The following is a 16,020-nucleotide window of genomic DNA, read 5'->3' as shown; positions in this document are numbered from 1 at the left end:
AAGTTATGAGCAAATGGTCACTTGTGCTTTTTCCTTTCTCCTCTGTTTTACAGTCATTGATGGGCATGGTTTGTCCCTATCACATGAATGATGATGATGAAAGATTATTCTTTTTCAGGGACCAATGTGCCAGGTGCTGTGCTGTGGGCTTGTGCTACTCAGAACTCTTTCAGTTGCACTTTATGGAAAAACCAATTCTAGCTTGCTTGGGGGAGAAGCAGAGATTCATTGGACATGTACTTGAAAGATCCAGGTCCTGGTTTTAGGCATGACGGAAGCTGCCTCTCGACTGTTTTCCTCTGGGTGGTCAGCTTGGCACAGCCACCCCAGGTGCTGGCAAGGAGGTCACCAGCTGCTTCAGGCCACATCTTACCTCCTCACCAACCACAGAGGAAAGAGACTGAATGACAGTAATGGTTTTGAGATGCTTCCTCACATATATTTCCCCTGTAGGAATTTTTTTTTTCTCCTTGTAGCCCCTTCCTCCTTTAAATTTCAGCCAATGAGTGTTACTACGCTAGGGGCCAGGATGGGTGGGTACTACTCAGAACCCAAAGTCCACAGGGAGGAGGGAGAGGACACCTCCTCCAAGAAAAAAGGGGAATTGAAGCCATCAGAGAATCGGGGAAGCGAGGAAAGAGACAGAGGGAGAATCTAGGGAGAATATGATGCCTGGTTCCTGGAGAGGCCTGAGACCACCTCTGTACCAAGTCTTGACTTAGGGAGGGCGTATGGTAAGAAGACAGGAAGCTGTAAGCAGAGGGTCTGGTTTCCCTCTTCCTTTTTGGAACTCTGGCCCTGTTGGGAACTCTTCTGTTTGGAAAATGCCCTGGGCCAACGCAGGCGGCTTGCGGCCAGGTGAACTGTAATGAGGTGTGTTTTGTGGGGAAATGGTTAGCAGTGGTGCCCCTGGGTCCCCTACGGTCCTGTTGTGACAGAGAAGGGATGCGGGAGCAGGCACTTGTCCACCATGGGGTCACAGTGGCTGGGAGGACAGGATGGACAGGTGACCCAACCAGAGTCAGGCCCAAGGCTCTCGGGAATGGTGGGCAAGGAGGAGCACTTTTTCTGCTGGCCTTGCAGCTGTGAGGTTGTGAGCCTGGATCTGCTGGGGTCTAGCAGAGAGCCTGAGAGTACAGCTCACATGGAAGAAAGCAAAGCTGGGAGGTGGAGCATCCCTGAAAGGCTCTAGTTTCCGGAGCTAAATCCAGGCCTGAAGCAGATGTGCCCTGAGCTTTTAATTTACGTAAGTCAATCAGTTCCTTCTTGTTTAAGTAAGTGTGAATTGGGCTGTCTGTCATTTAGAGCAGCGGTCCTTAGCAGCCTTTTTAAAAGTTAATTCAATTCATTGGGCTGTCCCAGGTCTTAGTTGCTGCATCCAGATCTTTGAACCTTGGTTGTGGCATGTGGGATCTAGTTCCCTGACCAGGGAATAAAATCCAGTCCCCCTGCACTGGGAGGTCAGAGTTTCAGCCATTGGACCACCAGGGAAGTCCCCCTAGCAACCTTTTTGGCACCAGGAACCAGTTTTGTGAAAGACAAGTTTTCCACAGAGTGGGGAGACGGGAGGTTAGGATGGTTAAAGTGCATTACATTTATTGTGTGCTTTATTTCTATTATTATTACATTGTGATAATTTTCCTATGAGAATCTAATGCTGCAGGTGATCTGACAGGAGGCAGAGTTCAGGTAGTAATGTGAGCAATGTGGAGTGGCTGGTAAATACAGATGAAGCTTTGCTCATTTGCTGTGCTTCTCACCTCCTGCTGTGCTGCCCAGCTCCTACTCAGGTTTGGGGACCCCTGATTTAGAGCAGAAAGTGCCTTAACTTGTGCAAGGAAGAGGGAGGCAGCACCAGGGAAGGGGTAGAGCCTGAACTTAGTGAGAGGATAGTCAGTGGGATTGTGAAGGAAAGGAGGAGAGGTGTCGGGTGGGTAGGGTGGCCTGAGAGCCAGGTGGGAGAATATGGGTGATGCTAAAGGGGACAGTGAAACGATTTTGTCCTGGGAGGTACAGTTCATGCTTGGGCAACGTTGTGTCAGAGGTCGGGGCAGGAAGGATCTGAACACAGCCTGGCATCCCAGGAATAGGAAGAGAAAGGCAGGTAATCAGGGTTTAGAAGCTAAAGCTCCCTGGACCTTGAGCCTTCAGCTGAGGAAGGCAAAGCAGGAGACTGTGGACGTGATGAGACCATTGAGTAGATACTCTTGGGAGCTGGCAAGAGATAGAATTTGGTGCTGGGAGTGCTGAACTGAGATGGGAAGTTCTGACCAGAAAGCCAGAAAGTCAGTAGAAATGTGGGTTACATCTCTGGGCTGAGTGTGGATTTGGGAGCCACCAGCACAGGAATGAGAGAAGAGGCCATGGGAGGAACGCCTCCAGAAAGCCTGCTCAGAAGGCCTCCTAAATACTTAGGAGCCCATTTTGCTCAAGACCAATTGCTCTAAGGTACGTAGGGGTCACTGTAGTCCTGGAACTGATACCAAAGGCCTCTCTGACAGTCACCGTGGGTCAGATTATCTTGCGCAGAGAAATCAAGTAGTAATCCCCACCAGCTAGAGCCCAACACTGGAGAGAAATGACCCCTCCACCCCGCCCCCATAAAGTATCAAACCAAGTTCAACTGCAAGCCTCAAGTGTGTCTAACAGAGAGTTACTGAAATCAGACAAGTGCTCAATGGCTTGCCGGTAGCTCAGAGAAGGGGTGGGGATGGAGGCTGCCAGGATGGCGACTCCGCAGGGCACCTAGAGGCCACCCCGAGGGAGCAGCCTGGAGGTTGACACACACGGCCGGATGTGGCTGGGGCCGGAAGGGAACGTGGAGTAGGCTGGGGGCGGAGGGGAGGGCAGTGGTGGGGAAGGCAAGGTGGCCAGAATCGGGACAGTTTGGGTCTATGAGGCTGCAGTCACCCAGTAACGGTGGGTCCCCCAAAACGGGCGACCAGCTCAGCACCGGACCCCGGGTAGCGCCGGGTCAGGCCCACGGCCCACGGGCGCCCCGCACTAGGGCCCCGGGCCCGGGCCGTGTGTGCGCACCCGACCTAGGCGTGCGTCCACTCCTGATCCCGAGTCCGGCGTAGTTAGGCGCGCAGAGGCCCTGCGCTCAGGTGGCCGCGGTCCCCGCGCACTCAGCGTGCCCGTGACCGCGACTTTCGCCCGCGAGATCTCCGATGGTTGTCCCGTCCCTGGGGCCTGTGTTTGGCCTCCTCCAGTCAGTGTCCTCTCCGCCGCTCCCTTCTGGCTTGGCGGGCCGCACCGCAACACCGCCTCCGGGGCGGAGCTCGGGGGCGCCCAGCGCGGGGCGGGCCGGGCCCCGAGCGCCGCGAGGTCAGTAGGGGGCGCTGCGAGATGTCTCGCTGCCCGAAGTCGGTGCGCGCCGCCCTCGCCTCCCCCTGCGCCGGGCCGAGCAGGCGGCAAGCGCGGAACCGGGCGCGCTGCGGCGGAGCCGGCCCGGGCCGGGACCATGGGCGGTGAGCGCGGCGCGGGCCGCGGTCGAGGAGGTTGCTTTTGAGGCTGAGCGGAGCCTCCCACCGAGGCTCGAGGTGGGCGGGTGTCCCTGGGGTTCGGGCTTGGACACCGAGGGGGTCTTACGGACGCGCCAAGGCCGGGACGACCAGGCGGTGACTCCGGTGGGAGAGGGGTGCGGGGGCGGGGGAGGTCAGAGGCGCGCTTGAGAGTACCCGGTCTGAACCCGGCTACCAAGCTCCCTTCTCCATCCCCGCCTCTTCCCCAGACCCCGGCCCCGACTCGCTCCTTCCCCCTAAGCCGTCCCCCAGCCCCCGCGCCTGGATCCCAGTCCCCGCCTTCTGATCCGCGGCCCCCTCTCCTAGCCCCAGCGCCCCCTAACCCGGCCTAGGATCCCGCCGCCCTTTTCCCAAGTCCTTGCCCCGCACCCCCCGGCGCGTGCCTCCTCTAAACCCCGCCGCCTCCCGCTTCTCCAGCTCCGCACCTCGTCCGCCTCGGTGCGCGCGGTCCCGCCCCTCCGGCCCGCGCCGGCCCGGCCCCCGCACTTCTGCTGCCTGATTGCAGCCGGAACTGGAGCTCCTCTGCAAGATCCCTCTTCCCCGGCCGCCGCGAGCCCACGGGTCTCCAGGTAAGCAGGCGGCAGCAAGTTCTCGGCGGCCTTTCTCGGCGGTGGGGCCAGCTGCTCCGGCCGCTACCTGCGCGCGGCGCCCCCGGGACTCCCGGGGCCGCGCGGAGGGGTAGCTCCACGCGCGGGTGAACGTTCCGGGATGCTCAGATCAGGACTGCGGGGTTTCCACCCCGCGCTGTTGCTCTTGCTCGCGAACTTGTCTAGGTTAAAGCAGCCGGCTTTGTCATACACGCGAAATTGGATGTGCTTCGAGCTGGCCGCGTTCTTGGTGGCTGCAGCGGTCTGTCGAATTCTACCTGTGAGTGGGTGTTTGAAGGTTTAGCGGTGCAGGAGGCGTTGGAGCCATATTTTACCCGCTTCGGCGGGGCGTCTCGGTGGCGGGGGGCGGGGGGGGGGATATCCCCGCCCGGGTGGCTGGTGCCTTCGTGGGAAGACAGGGTGCTTTGTAAGCATTCGCAAAGTAAAATCACGAGAGTTGTGGGATCAGATCGCGTGAGAGTGGGGAAGCGTGGGGTGGGCGACTAAGGGAGCCTCAAGAAGGCTTCACAAGTTGGGGACATTTGTTGCTATTTGCAGAAGGCCCGCGGATGAACCCGAGTGTGGAACACGCCGTGCTCGGCCAGCCTCACAAACGTGAGGTGACTGCGGACCCGGCTCGGCGACAATTCATTCTTGGAGGTGTTGGTGCGCTGTTCGGACAGCTCTGGGAAGAGGGTTTAAAAAAACAGGTGGTTTAAAAAACCTCCAGTTTCCTAGAGAGAGGTGGAAATGTTGGGTGACAGTCAGAAAACCAGTGCAGGAATCCGCCCCATCCATTCTCCTGGCTTTCATTAAATTTTGGATTGAATGAATTGCCTATTTTAGAGAGGGCTTCTCTGGTGGCTCGGTGATAGAGAATCCGTCTGCCAATGCAGGAGACAGTAGTTCAGTTCCTGTCTGGAGACGGAAATGGCAACCCACTCCAGTATTCTTGCCTGGGAAATCCCATGGACAGAGGAGCCTGGCGGGCTACAGTCCATGGGGTCGCAAAAGAGTAGGACACGACAAAAACAACTGTGTTTTAGAAAGGATATGGAGGAGGCGTGTCTGTTTTACAGGTTAGCTCCTGGCCGGCCCCCCATCACTGATACTTGGGAGGCTACTTTCGGGCACCAGGGACTAGGTGGGCCACCCGGTCTTTGCAGCAAGCACCGCACTTAGAGCATTTGTGGAACTGAGGTATCTGCAACTCTTTCTTTCCAGTGATTGGTTTGAAGAGTATTTAGCTCAGTAGTTTTCACCGTTGAATAGTGAATTAGTAAGTAATTAGCCCCCAGTCACACTGGGGCTCATAGGGTCCCTCTGAGTGCCCACAAATTCCTGTGGGTGTTTCCTCAGCCCTCCCTCGGCTGCTGTGTGATGAGTTATTGAATGTCAGATGCCCTACTGCCCATGAGGGTGAAACCATCGTTGAGCCCGCAGCACCCAGGCTTCCACTCTAAATGACAGGTCATCAGTGTCTGTTTAGGAAACAAGTGGTTGTCCCTCCTGAATCCAGGCTATCAGAGTCCATAACCCATGTTTCCCATTGTGCTGCCCTGTTTCCAAAATGTTATCCTTCATCAAATTTTAAAGAAATATCTGAGTGGAGACATTCATTTCTGTGTGTATTGAGGGCAGAGAGCATAACTTATGGGTCCAACTTTGACAACTGGGTCTCTAACTCAGGGGGCAGTCCAGAGTTTCCAGGAAGAAAATAAGTTGTCTTCATGCCATGATTGGAGTGAGAAGGTGATGGCCACCATGGGGAGCTAAGACTCTCTGGTGAGGGGTGAGTCCTCGACGGCTTCACCTCTAGGGCTGTGGCCGCAGCCCCGTTCAGGGTCCCTCATCCCTGTGCATAATGAGGGGGAAGCCACTTGTGGAGTCCCGCTAGCTGCTTCAGATCACAGCATCTTCACTCCAGTGGGGGCTGCCCACCCTGGAGAGAGCTAAGAACACCCCTTCTTGCACTTTTCTGGCAATCTGATTTGCTGACCTGTTGAGGAGAGAGAGGCTGGTGTTTGGGGAAGGTGTTTCTGACTGTGGGGGGTGGCCATGACCCCCTGGCAGGTGGATCAAAGTCCAGTTCTGCCGCCTCTATCAAAGGCCAGCCCTGGAGAGAATGGCCAGAGGCAGCAGGGGTGGGAGCAGTTTGTGTCTCCTTTTTTCAGGAATCTGGGAAGGATTGGAATTTGGAATGTCACTTTGAAGTGGGAACCTGCACTACTTGTGGGTTCAAAACTGTTGTGGGCTTATCTTCCTCACCCGGACTGTCTCTGCCTCCAGGTCTGGCTCATACCCAGGATTCCTGCAGCTGTTTTCTAGAAGAGGCTTAATTAATGCCTGAGATCTGTAAGTGAGAGAGAGAAAGGGAGGAAGGGAGAGAGGAAGAGAGTAAGCTTGCTATCTGGAGGAAGTAGGAAAAGGGATGACAGAATAGCCAAGGTTCTGAAAACTCCCAGGGGTAGGCTTTAGCCCTGGGACGAAGTTCTTGGTTGGTGGATGATGTGTCATGGGCCCACATTCTGGGGGAGGAGTTACCATTAGGAGCAAATTTGCTGAGATAGGGAAAATGACCTCACAGTTACCTGAAATAAGGTGTGCTGGGCCCACCATTCTGTTTCCTAGAAGGCCGTGAAAGCCAGGTGAGAGCTGGACCCAGGGAGGTGGGAGATCACGGAGTCATCTGAAGTGGTGAATGAGGGATGTGCCCCTTTGGAAAAGGTGGCTTGAGCAACAACGATATTGCTTCGGGGTCCAGCCTGGGGGAGCCAGCTCACACCTGGGATGCTGAGGGGCGTGGCCAAAAGAGACTGCTGAGAGGATCTGAACCTGTGCTTGGGGCTTCCCCAGTGGCTCAGCAGTAAAGAATCCACCTGCAGTGCAGGTGGCGCTGGAGACATGGGTTTGATTCCTGGGTGGGGAAGATCCCCTGGAGGAGGAAATGGCGACCCTTTCCAGTATTCTAGCCTGAGAATCCCGTGGACAGAGGAGCAACTTAAATATCTAGTGGTAGCAACTTAAGAACTTGAAAATTATGTGTTTGCATAGTCACTCCCCCAACTTATGCATTCATGTTTTTGTATTATGAGGCATCCTTTTGTCATCTGCTTACCACTCTCTCTGCCTCTGTGTATAACCAACTTCCAGAGAGAGCCACAATCAATAGAATAGAAACCATAGCTTTAAAGAACAGATTAAGATGAAAATCATTGTACCTGGTTCTGATACTTCCTCCCCCTCCTCTCCTCTCCACTCCTGTCTGTGGTTAGCATCATCATTTACACCCGGTTTACAAATAGTTTGAATACTATTTGTCCTACCCCTCAATTACATGGAGACATGTGTCTTTCCAGCTGACAGAAACCACAGCGTACTTTCCTAGACCCACCTCATTCTTGGATCCAACACCAAACTCCAGGCCTTCAGAGACAGAGCAGTATCATTTTGAGCTTTTTAATTATAAAGTAAAATGAAGCTCTTGCTTGCTAATTGTGTCAGCTGCTAATATAGAAGAATCTGAAGTTAGAGTAAGATATTTACTGCCTCGTTAACTTTTTATGCTTCTAAGATGAAAGATTAAGGTAAAATTATTAAAGTTATAGTAGAAATGTCTGAAAGCTCAGAAGTGATAATGGAAGGACCCAGGCTTACAGAAGTAAATTAAGCTTTAAACGTTGTTACTGAAATGTGAAGAGATATAAAGAGGACCTTTCGTAGAAGTATACACAACATAGAATTTAGACAAGTATAGATTGATAGGTATAGAAATTTTTATCTGTCCCTTTACTGAAATATATTAATCATTATGATCATATGTTTTGCTTATGTAGTAGCTTGCCATTTAAATAGGGAGTTGTGTCCATGATCTCGTTTAGTCCTTCTATCAGGTCTGGGATCTTCTTAGGGATGGGGACATTGAACCACAGGGTGTTTAAAAGGCTTCCCCTAGAATTCAGATCTCTTGAGTGGAGAAATACTATGTACCTAGATCTTCCTGCTACAGTGCTTGATAACTCGATGTGGTTACTTATGTAAAAATTACAGGTGGTCTCCTGCTTAGCGGTAAAAGTAGGTACTGCTTTTCTCTAAAATGTTCTGTAAGTCAACCAACATTGACTTAGCGTCATCAGAAACCATCTGGAAGGAATTCTCAGGGTGTGTGGGTGTCAGAGGTTCTCTGGTGACTTCCTGATACTAACATTCCTGTGGGTGTGTGCTCCGCACAGTGCAGTGGGTCAGAGTGTAGAGCCTGCAGCCAGCCTGGCTTTAAGTCCTGGATCTGTCCTTATTAGGTTTGTGCCCTTGGACAAGTTACCCAGCCTCTCTATGCCTCCGCTTTCTCTTTTGTAAAACCAAGGTGGTGATACTAATACCCACTTCATGGTATTACTGTGAAGCTGAGATGAGACAGTACATGACAAGGACTTAGAATGCATAGTACATGCTTAATGTTAGCTGTGGTTTTTCTTGGTCTTCATTTTTTTAACCATTCATTCCTTAACGCTCTTGCTGTTTAGTCACTCAGTCGTGTCCGATTCTTTGTGACCCCGTGGACTGTAGCCTCCCAGACTCCTGTCCATGGGATTTCCTAGGCAAGAATATTAGTGGGTTGCAAAACATTTTTCATACCAACCGACTGCACTGAGATGATGGAAGTAGGATGTTAAGATACACATAGCCTCCTGCCCATAGAATGGAGGACATCATACACAAGTTCACAGTGAAGGACAGGAATAATAGCAGAGGCATTTCCTGGGCACTCACCTGACTCCAGGCCACTTTTTATGGCCTCAGGAGGCCAGAGTATAGCCTGTGAAGGGTTGACCAAGGCAGGAGGGGTGGGGCACAGTGCTATATTTCAGCTGGTATACTCTGATGACGTGGCCTTGCCCGCTGCTGAACATAGGCACTCATTTGGCTGGTCCATGTCTGACACATGCTGGTTGTTCATGTTTTAACTATCACTCTTGGCCTCAGGTTGTTAGCGGGAAGCATGATAAGAGACTGTGAACTCAGTGTTTACGCACCTGGCTTGCCAGCATATTCCTGGTCCTGGTCGATGGCACCAGATGCCCTGACCACTGTTCTGGACTGAATGTCCATCACCCCGGAAACCGATGATCCCACCGGAGACCCAGTTCTCTGAGTGATGAATGGCACAGCTGCTCCTGAGAGCAAGTCCGGGACTAGCCTGAGGCAGAAGGCCAGAGAAAAACAAAATTCAACCAAGTACATGTGAAAATCTAATTGGCTTTACTCAAGAGTCCTGAATGGGCAGCACCCCGTCTGGTAAACAGAAGGGCACTCTGAGGGGCTGTGCAAAGAGACGGTTTTTATAAGTAGGAGGAGGGAGTGGCAAGGAGGCTATTAACAAAAGAAAATCCAGGGTTGTTTCAAGCCAAGTCACGTTCTTCTGGGCGAGGGGCAAGGGTCTATCTTGTAGTTTATCTCTACTTTCTCTGGGTGGTAGAGAGGACTCACATGACAGATCATCTCATTAGTGCTGGCCAGAAAACTCCAAACTGGCCCATTAAGATGACATATCTGGGGGAGGCTGAAATGGCAGTTGGGTCAAGTATTAAATCTAGGTTTGGTGTCATGGCTTTAGCACAAGTGATTCCATTTTGGGCCTGTGGTTTTGACACTGTCATGTGTCCTGTGTCTGCCATAGCTGGAACCTTCTGGATCTGAAAGTCTCTGGGACTGTTGACAGGCCTGAGTTTGATACTTGGTCCTTGAAAGGGCGGCCCCTCCTCCTCAGACCTCACCCTCAGTTGCTTTGTGGGTCCTACAGAGAAGCTCCAGTGTGGCAGCCTGCCCAGCTAGTGATGGCCTCCAGCGCTGGGGGGAGGACTAGAGGAGCCTGTGATTGCAGCCTCAGGACCCGAGTGCCTCTCTGCTTTGCGTGATTAGCACACCCTCTGGTCTCCACTGGAGTTCTTTGTACTCACAAGTCGGCAGTCAGACTGGAAACCGGATAATCAACCCTCTTAATGAGGAACCTGCTTATTTTATTCATTAAAAAAATTTTGTTGTTGTTGTTGTTGTTGTGTTGGGTCTTCATTACAGCACACAGGCTTTCCTGTAGTTGCGATGAGCAGGGGGCTACTCTTCATTGCGGTGCACAGGCTTCTCATTGTAGTGACTTCACTTGTTGCAGAGCACGGGCTCCAGGCTCACGGGCTTCAGTGGCTGCAGCACTCTGGCTCAGCAGTTGTGATGCCCGCGCTTAGTTGCTCGTGGCATGTGGGGTCTTCTCACCCCAGGGATCAAACTTGTGTGCCCTGCACTGGCAGCTGGATTCTCATCCACTGTACCAGCAGGGAAGTCCTAGTTTATTTATTTTTAAACTTATGGAATCTGAGGTCAATGAGGCTTTGTCTTGTTTTCTTAAAATACTTTCCCCATACTTTGAAAGTAAAGAAATGGCCAATAATACCATTCACTAAAAAAGAAAAATTATTTGTGCGTAGGCAGCATTGAGTTAAAAGGAGGAGAACCTTTACTTTCCAGCTGGTTCCCCGACTGCTCTGACTTCTCTGGTTTTGATTTCCCAGATGGGGTTGATTTTTGTTGCCAGTTTGTCTCTACTGCAGTTCTTAATGGAAACACAGACCTGAGAATCGAAGTTTGGGCATTTATGGTTGAAGGTCATGGCATAGACGTTTGATTTTTTGGGCTGTCTTCAAGGCGAAAAATGACTGTGTCTTTGAGAAAGAGAGATCCTAATGTCAGCAGGCAGGAGGGTCTAAGGGTCCAAGCCAGCCTGTCTCGTCCTCGGTTCACAGACTTTCCGGCATGTCTAAGTCAGTGGCGTGTGAGTTTTTATATTCTCCTCTTGTGCATCTTGCTCTAATGACTGCTGATTATCTTGAAACAGCTGCATTAATTGATGGTGTTTAGGGACTCAACACGCAGTAAGTAATTGCAATTGGCTCGGCCGAGCACAGCACATTCTTGTTATTTGCTTTTTAGCTTGAGGGGTGTTTGCGCTGTGTGTTCAGTGCCAGAAAGGGAGTTGGGAGCTCCTTGCCTCCGTGCTCACCCACCACCATCGCTCACACCCCCCAGACCATCTTGTGCCACCCTGGCATCTGTTCCCAATGCATTCAGATTGTCTGCCCGTGGGCCTGTCTCCGCAGCTTCACTGGGCGCTTCGGGAGAGCAGGGGCTACACCCAGCTCACCTCTGTATCTTCTTCCCTCAGCTTAAGAACTGGCATGAAATAGGCCTCAGTAAAGATTGGGGGGATAAATGAATGGATGAATGAATGAGTGGTTGTAAACCAGACTTGTGTTAGGCGGCAGAGTAACCTACCTTCGTGGCTTCAACAAATAATGGTTTGTTTTTCTCGGGTAACAAGATGTTTGAAGGTAGGGGTTATTCTGTCTGAACTGACACACTGTTCTTTTTCCTGGCCTTTTCTTCATGATGGCAGATTGACTGCTGCAGGAAGGAAGTGCCAGCCACCTTGATACCTTTTATCAGGAAAACAAGACATGTCCCCCACAACATCCAGCAGACCTCCTCTAACGTGTCAGGGCCAGAACTGTGTCACATGGCCATTCCCAGTCAAAAGGGTCATATGAGTAGTTAGCAGGGCACACTGCTGCTTAGAGGAGTTAGATAGGCTCACCGCTGAAACAAACAAACCAGATGCAGTTGACCCTTCAGCAACACAGAGGTTTGGGGCACTGACCTTCCCCCACCCCCAAGTAGAAAATCTGCATGTAACTATAGTTGGCCCTCCATATCCGCAGTGCCACATCTGTGGGCTCAACCAACCTCAGATTGTGTAGTGTATTTACTGTTGAAAAAGATTTGTCTGTAAGTGGAGCCATGTTCAAGGCTCTGCTTTACATTTAATGACTCAGATATGATGGACATTAACTGTTTGCTCACACAGAGTCCAAAATGGCTGTTCCTGATAAGGGAGGTAGGGGCTCTTTTCCGACAGGTGATTCAGGGATCCAAGCTCTTAAGGCTGTCATGCCCGTTTGCGTCAGTCAGCGAAAAAGGGAGGAACATGAAAGATGGAGGATGGAAAGATTTTATGGGCCAGACTTGATAGAGAATTGCTCCCACTGACCTTGGCCAGGGGTCAGTCACATGACCATACCTCCTGTGAGGGAGGCTGGGAAATGTGGTCCAGCCCAGTGCCTAAGAGGAAGAGGAGGTGGGTTTTACGGTGAGCTGACAATGCCTGTGACAGTTCCTCACCACCAGCCCCAAAGTGAAAGCGAAAGTCGCTCAGTCGTGTCCGACTCTTTGTGACCCCATGGAAGTTCATGGAATTCTCCAGGCCAGAATACTGGAATGGGTAGCCTTTCCCTTCTCCAGGGGGTCTTCCCAATCCAGGGATCGAACCTAGGTCTCCTGCATTGCAGGTAGATTCTTTACCAGCTGAGCCACAAGGGAAACCCAAGGATACTGGGGTGGGTATTCTATCCCTTCTCCAGGGATCTTCCTGACCCAGGAATCGAACCAGGGTCTCCTGCATTGCAGGTGGATTCTTTACCAACTGAGCTACTAGGGAAGCCTGCGACTCCCCCCCCCCCCCCCCCAAATCAGGATTCTGTTAGTAAGGAATAAATGAATATTGAGGGGCAACTGGAGGTGTCTGTCTTGGAAAGAAATGCTGTGCTAAGAAAGCTCCAGCCAGAAATAGTCTTTCTTTCCAGATCATCTGTCTTAAATCCCAGCTTCTGTTCCTACCTTTGGGAACTGGGTCAGCAGAATAATGGAAGTTCCTCATTATCACTCTTTCTTGATTCAGGCCATGTTCCTAACAGCTTTGAGGGAGTGAGTCCTAGTTGGTTCCCTTCGGCAGTTAGAGGTTACTCCAGAAAGAATGGCCTTCAACTTCCTTGATACCAGAGGAACCTTCAAGAACTTTGAGCCCATGAGAGCTGCTTGTGCCCTTTCAAGTGGCCTCACTCACCCAGACTCCCAACATGTCTCTTCCCCTCCAGCCCCCACCCCCAGAGAGGAGGAGAGGCCACAGCAGAGTGGCCTCTGCTTCCCATTTGAACCCACTGAAAAGTATTTTCCCACCACTTCCTGCAATTTTTTTTTTTTTTTTCAGTAAACTTGTTGGTGAATGGTTCATTGATCTGTTGGGTTCTGGTGTTTTGTTCTTACTCAATCTGTTGTAGGTTTCTGTGACAGGTGCTTCTCCATCCACAGGATCCTTGGTATCTTTCTTCCCTCCCTCCCTTCCTTCTTTCCACAGATACTTGTTGAATACCTGCTGCTTCCTCAGCTCTGCATCCACCCAGTCCTGGGGGAGGTAGGCAAGGAAGCCGACACAAGCCTGTGAGGTTGAGAAGTGTTGTGGGAGGGCTGAGGTTGCCCTGTGTGGGGGGACCTCACCCAGCCTTGGGATTAGGGAAGGCTTCCAGGGGAGGTAGGATTTGGGCTGAGTTCATGGATGAGTGAGAGTTAACAAGATCAAGAAGGCATCTGGGCCAGGAGAGTGAAATGGCAGGCACTGAGTTGGCAGAAGGGGAACTTAGGTTTTGGGGCAACAGCGAGGAGTCCATTGTGCTGAAGTTGGGGTGGGGCGGTGTGGTCATTCGTTCATTAAGCACTGCTCTGCTCCAGGTCCTGGGGTTAGAGCAGTGAACAAGGCAGATGAATCAGCCCCAAAGGGCTCGAGGTCTGGGTTCTAAGAGGAGGGTGTCCCAGACTCGACTTTTGGAGACTGAGTAGGATGCGGGCCCCAGTGCTTCTGCCATCACCTCCTGTGCCCTGTCCCTCTATCTCCAGCTCTCGTCTGGTCCTTTGCCTAAATAATCCTAGCATTATTCAGGCTATAAAAATAGAGGCTGGCACCAGAACACCAGCATGTAGTTGGTGAGAAAAGCTGGAAACTGTCATTCTGTATCAAGATATGTGCCAGCTAAGCTTTTGGTGGAGCACATTCTTGGAGCCCCAAAGATAAGGTTCTAAAGTTTGCTTACATTTTTTTTTCCTCCTTTTAACTCATACCAAAACTTCTGGCCAGTTGGCTCAGGATAAATATGTCCTGGTTGTGCCTGTTCCCCACCCTGTGAGCACACTGAAATGAACCTTTGATGCTGAAATCCATTAAGTGAAGATTGGTCTTGCCCTGGGCTGGCCTGATTGGAGGGGCTGAGTCATCTCCATGGGATGGTCCATTCAAGGTTCATGTCTAGGTGAGGACCATGGTTAGCACGACCTGAGAACGGACCAGCTGTCACCAGCCTATAAAGTTTTGTTCATCTCCCCATGGAAATGAGGGCTGATCTAGGGTTTAGAAGAGCCTTCTCTGTGATGAATGGCCTCAAGGGTGGTTTCTTTCATTCTGCCTTCCCAGCCCTGTTTGTTAAGGTGGAATTGGCAGTGCTGGGGGGGTAGGGTGCAGAGAGGAACTTTCAGGCTAGTCTAAGCCCAGGGCTAAATGTAGGGCACTTTGTTTCCAGGTAGAAGGATCTCAATCTGTAGATCAGTCCTGTGTGTTTCTGGGGTACATTTTTGGTGCCAAATGCAATTGGGAACATGCATTATGATAAAATGAAGAGAAGGAGCATCATTACAACTTGGGATGTTCTGATTTGTAATAAGAAGTGTCTATTTGTTCTTTGTCACTGTTTCTGACACAGAGTTCCTCAAACCCTTGACATTTCCTAGAGGAGACTGGAAAGGTGTCTTTCATTATGTGAATGAGGTCAGTTAAGCCTCCAGGTAACCTAAGGTTTGAGGCTGGTTGCCAGGAGAACCAGCCTTGTGATGAGAGGATTAGAACTTTCAGTAGTACCACCTCTGATTTCTGGGGAAGAGTTGGGGGGGATGGAGGTTGACTCAGTTACCATTAGTCAGTGATTTAGTCAGTTATGCCTAGGTAATGATGATCTCAGTTTTTGTCTTTTTAAAACTTTTTAAACTTGGTCTTTTTAAATTTTATTTAGTTGGCTGCACTGGCATCTTTAGTCTTTGTTGTGGCATTCCGGATCTTTGGTTATAGCACATGAACTCTTAGTTGTTGCATGTGGGATCTAGTTCTCTGACCAGGGATTGAACCTGGGCCCCCTGCATTTGAAGCATGGGGTCTTAGCCATTGGACCACAAGGGAAGTCCCTCAGTTCTTGTCTTAATTTGAAAAAAAAAATTCAGTAAAGAGATGGAGATAGTAAAGTGGGTTAAGTGTTTATTAGAAGCAGACTCGTGTGAAAAGGACACACAGGCGGGCTCAAGAGGGAGAGTCGCACTTTTGACTTAGCTTGCTAATGTAGGGATATTTTTTCAGGTTTTCTCTAGCCAATCATCTTGCTCATTGTGTATAGCTCTGTGACTCAGGACCCTCCCCAATGTGCACGTACATCTTTTATTAACCAAGATGGATTTCATCGTGAGTTTCTGGGAGGCTGGCAGGACATGTTGTTGGCTGGTACCCTCTCCCTTCCCTGATGCCCGAGGAACTTTTCTCTGCACATGTACTTTGGGAGGTCTCCTTGATCCCAGGAATGAGAAATATCTGGCCTACATATCTTTTTTCCCCAAGCAGGACTCAGCTCCACTCTGCTCTTTATCTTGAAGTATCTGTCCTCAGGAGACAGATACTCTGTCCTCAGGAGAGAGTCCAGCTGCTCAGCCTGGGGCCCATCTATCTCCTGCCTCAGTGATGCCTCTATAACAACCCAAAGGATGCAGTTTGTAGAACTTCCAGGTTGGTGAACACATGGAGATATAGGAAGAGCGGTACTCTGCGAGAGACCGTGAACGCTACAAGACCTTTTCCACATACCTTGCCATGTGCATCTCTTCCATCTGGCTGTTCCCGAGTCATATACTTTATAATACACTGGTAGTCTAGTAAGTAAATTGTTTCCTCTGAATTCTGTGAGCCATTTTGCAAATCAGTTGAACCCAAAAAGAGGGAG

The 16,020-nt window shown here is 50.9% G+C and overlaps 1 protein-coding gene across 3 annotated transcripts in view; it reads left to right on the top strand.

Moving 5' to 3' along the window:
- The first annotated feature begins 2,870 nt into the window (after positions 1-2,870).
- The window catches only part of PXYLP1 (2-phosphoxylose phosphatase 1), a 78,742-nt gene continuing 65,592 nt past the window's right edge, over positions 2,871-16,020 (top strand). The window contains exons 1-3 of one of the 3 annotated variants that reach the window (XM_065942489.1): positions 3,404-3,542; positions 3,942-4,093; positions 4,670-4,777. The gene's annotated coding sequence lies outside the window, so the exon portion shown is untranslated. Of the gene's footprint in view, positions 2,920-3,403; positions 3,543-3,941; positions 4,094-4,669; positions 4,778-16,020 lie in introns of those variants that run through there. The other 2 variants (XM_065942488.1, XM_065942490.1) reach the window with 2 other exon arrangements.

The sequence above is a fragment of the Muntiacus reevesi genome, chromosome 8, assembly GCF_963930625.1.
Source record: "Muntiacus reevesi chromosome 8, mMunRee1.1, whole genome shotgun sequence".
NCBI classification, from domain to species: Eukaryota; Metazoa; Chordata; class Mammalia; order Artiodactyla; family Cervidae; genus Muntiacus; species Muntiacus reevesi.
This window is presented reverse-complemented; position numbering and strand designations above follow the sequence as displayed.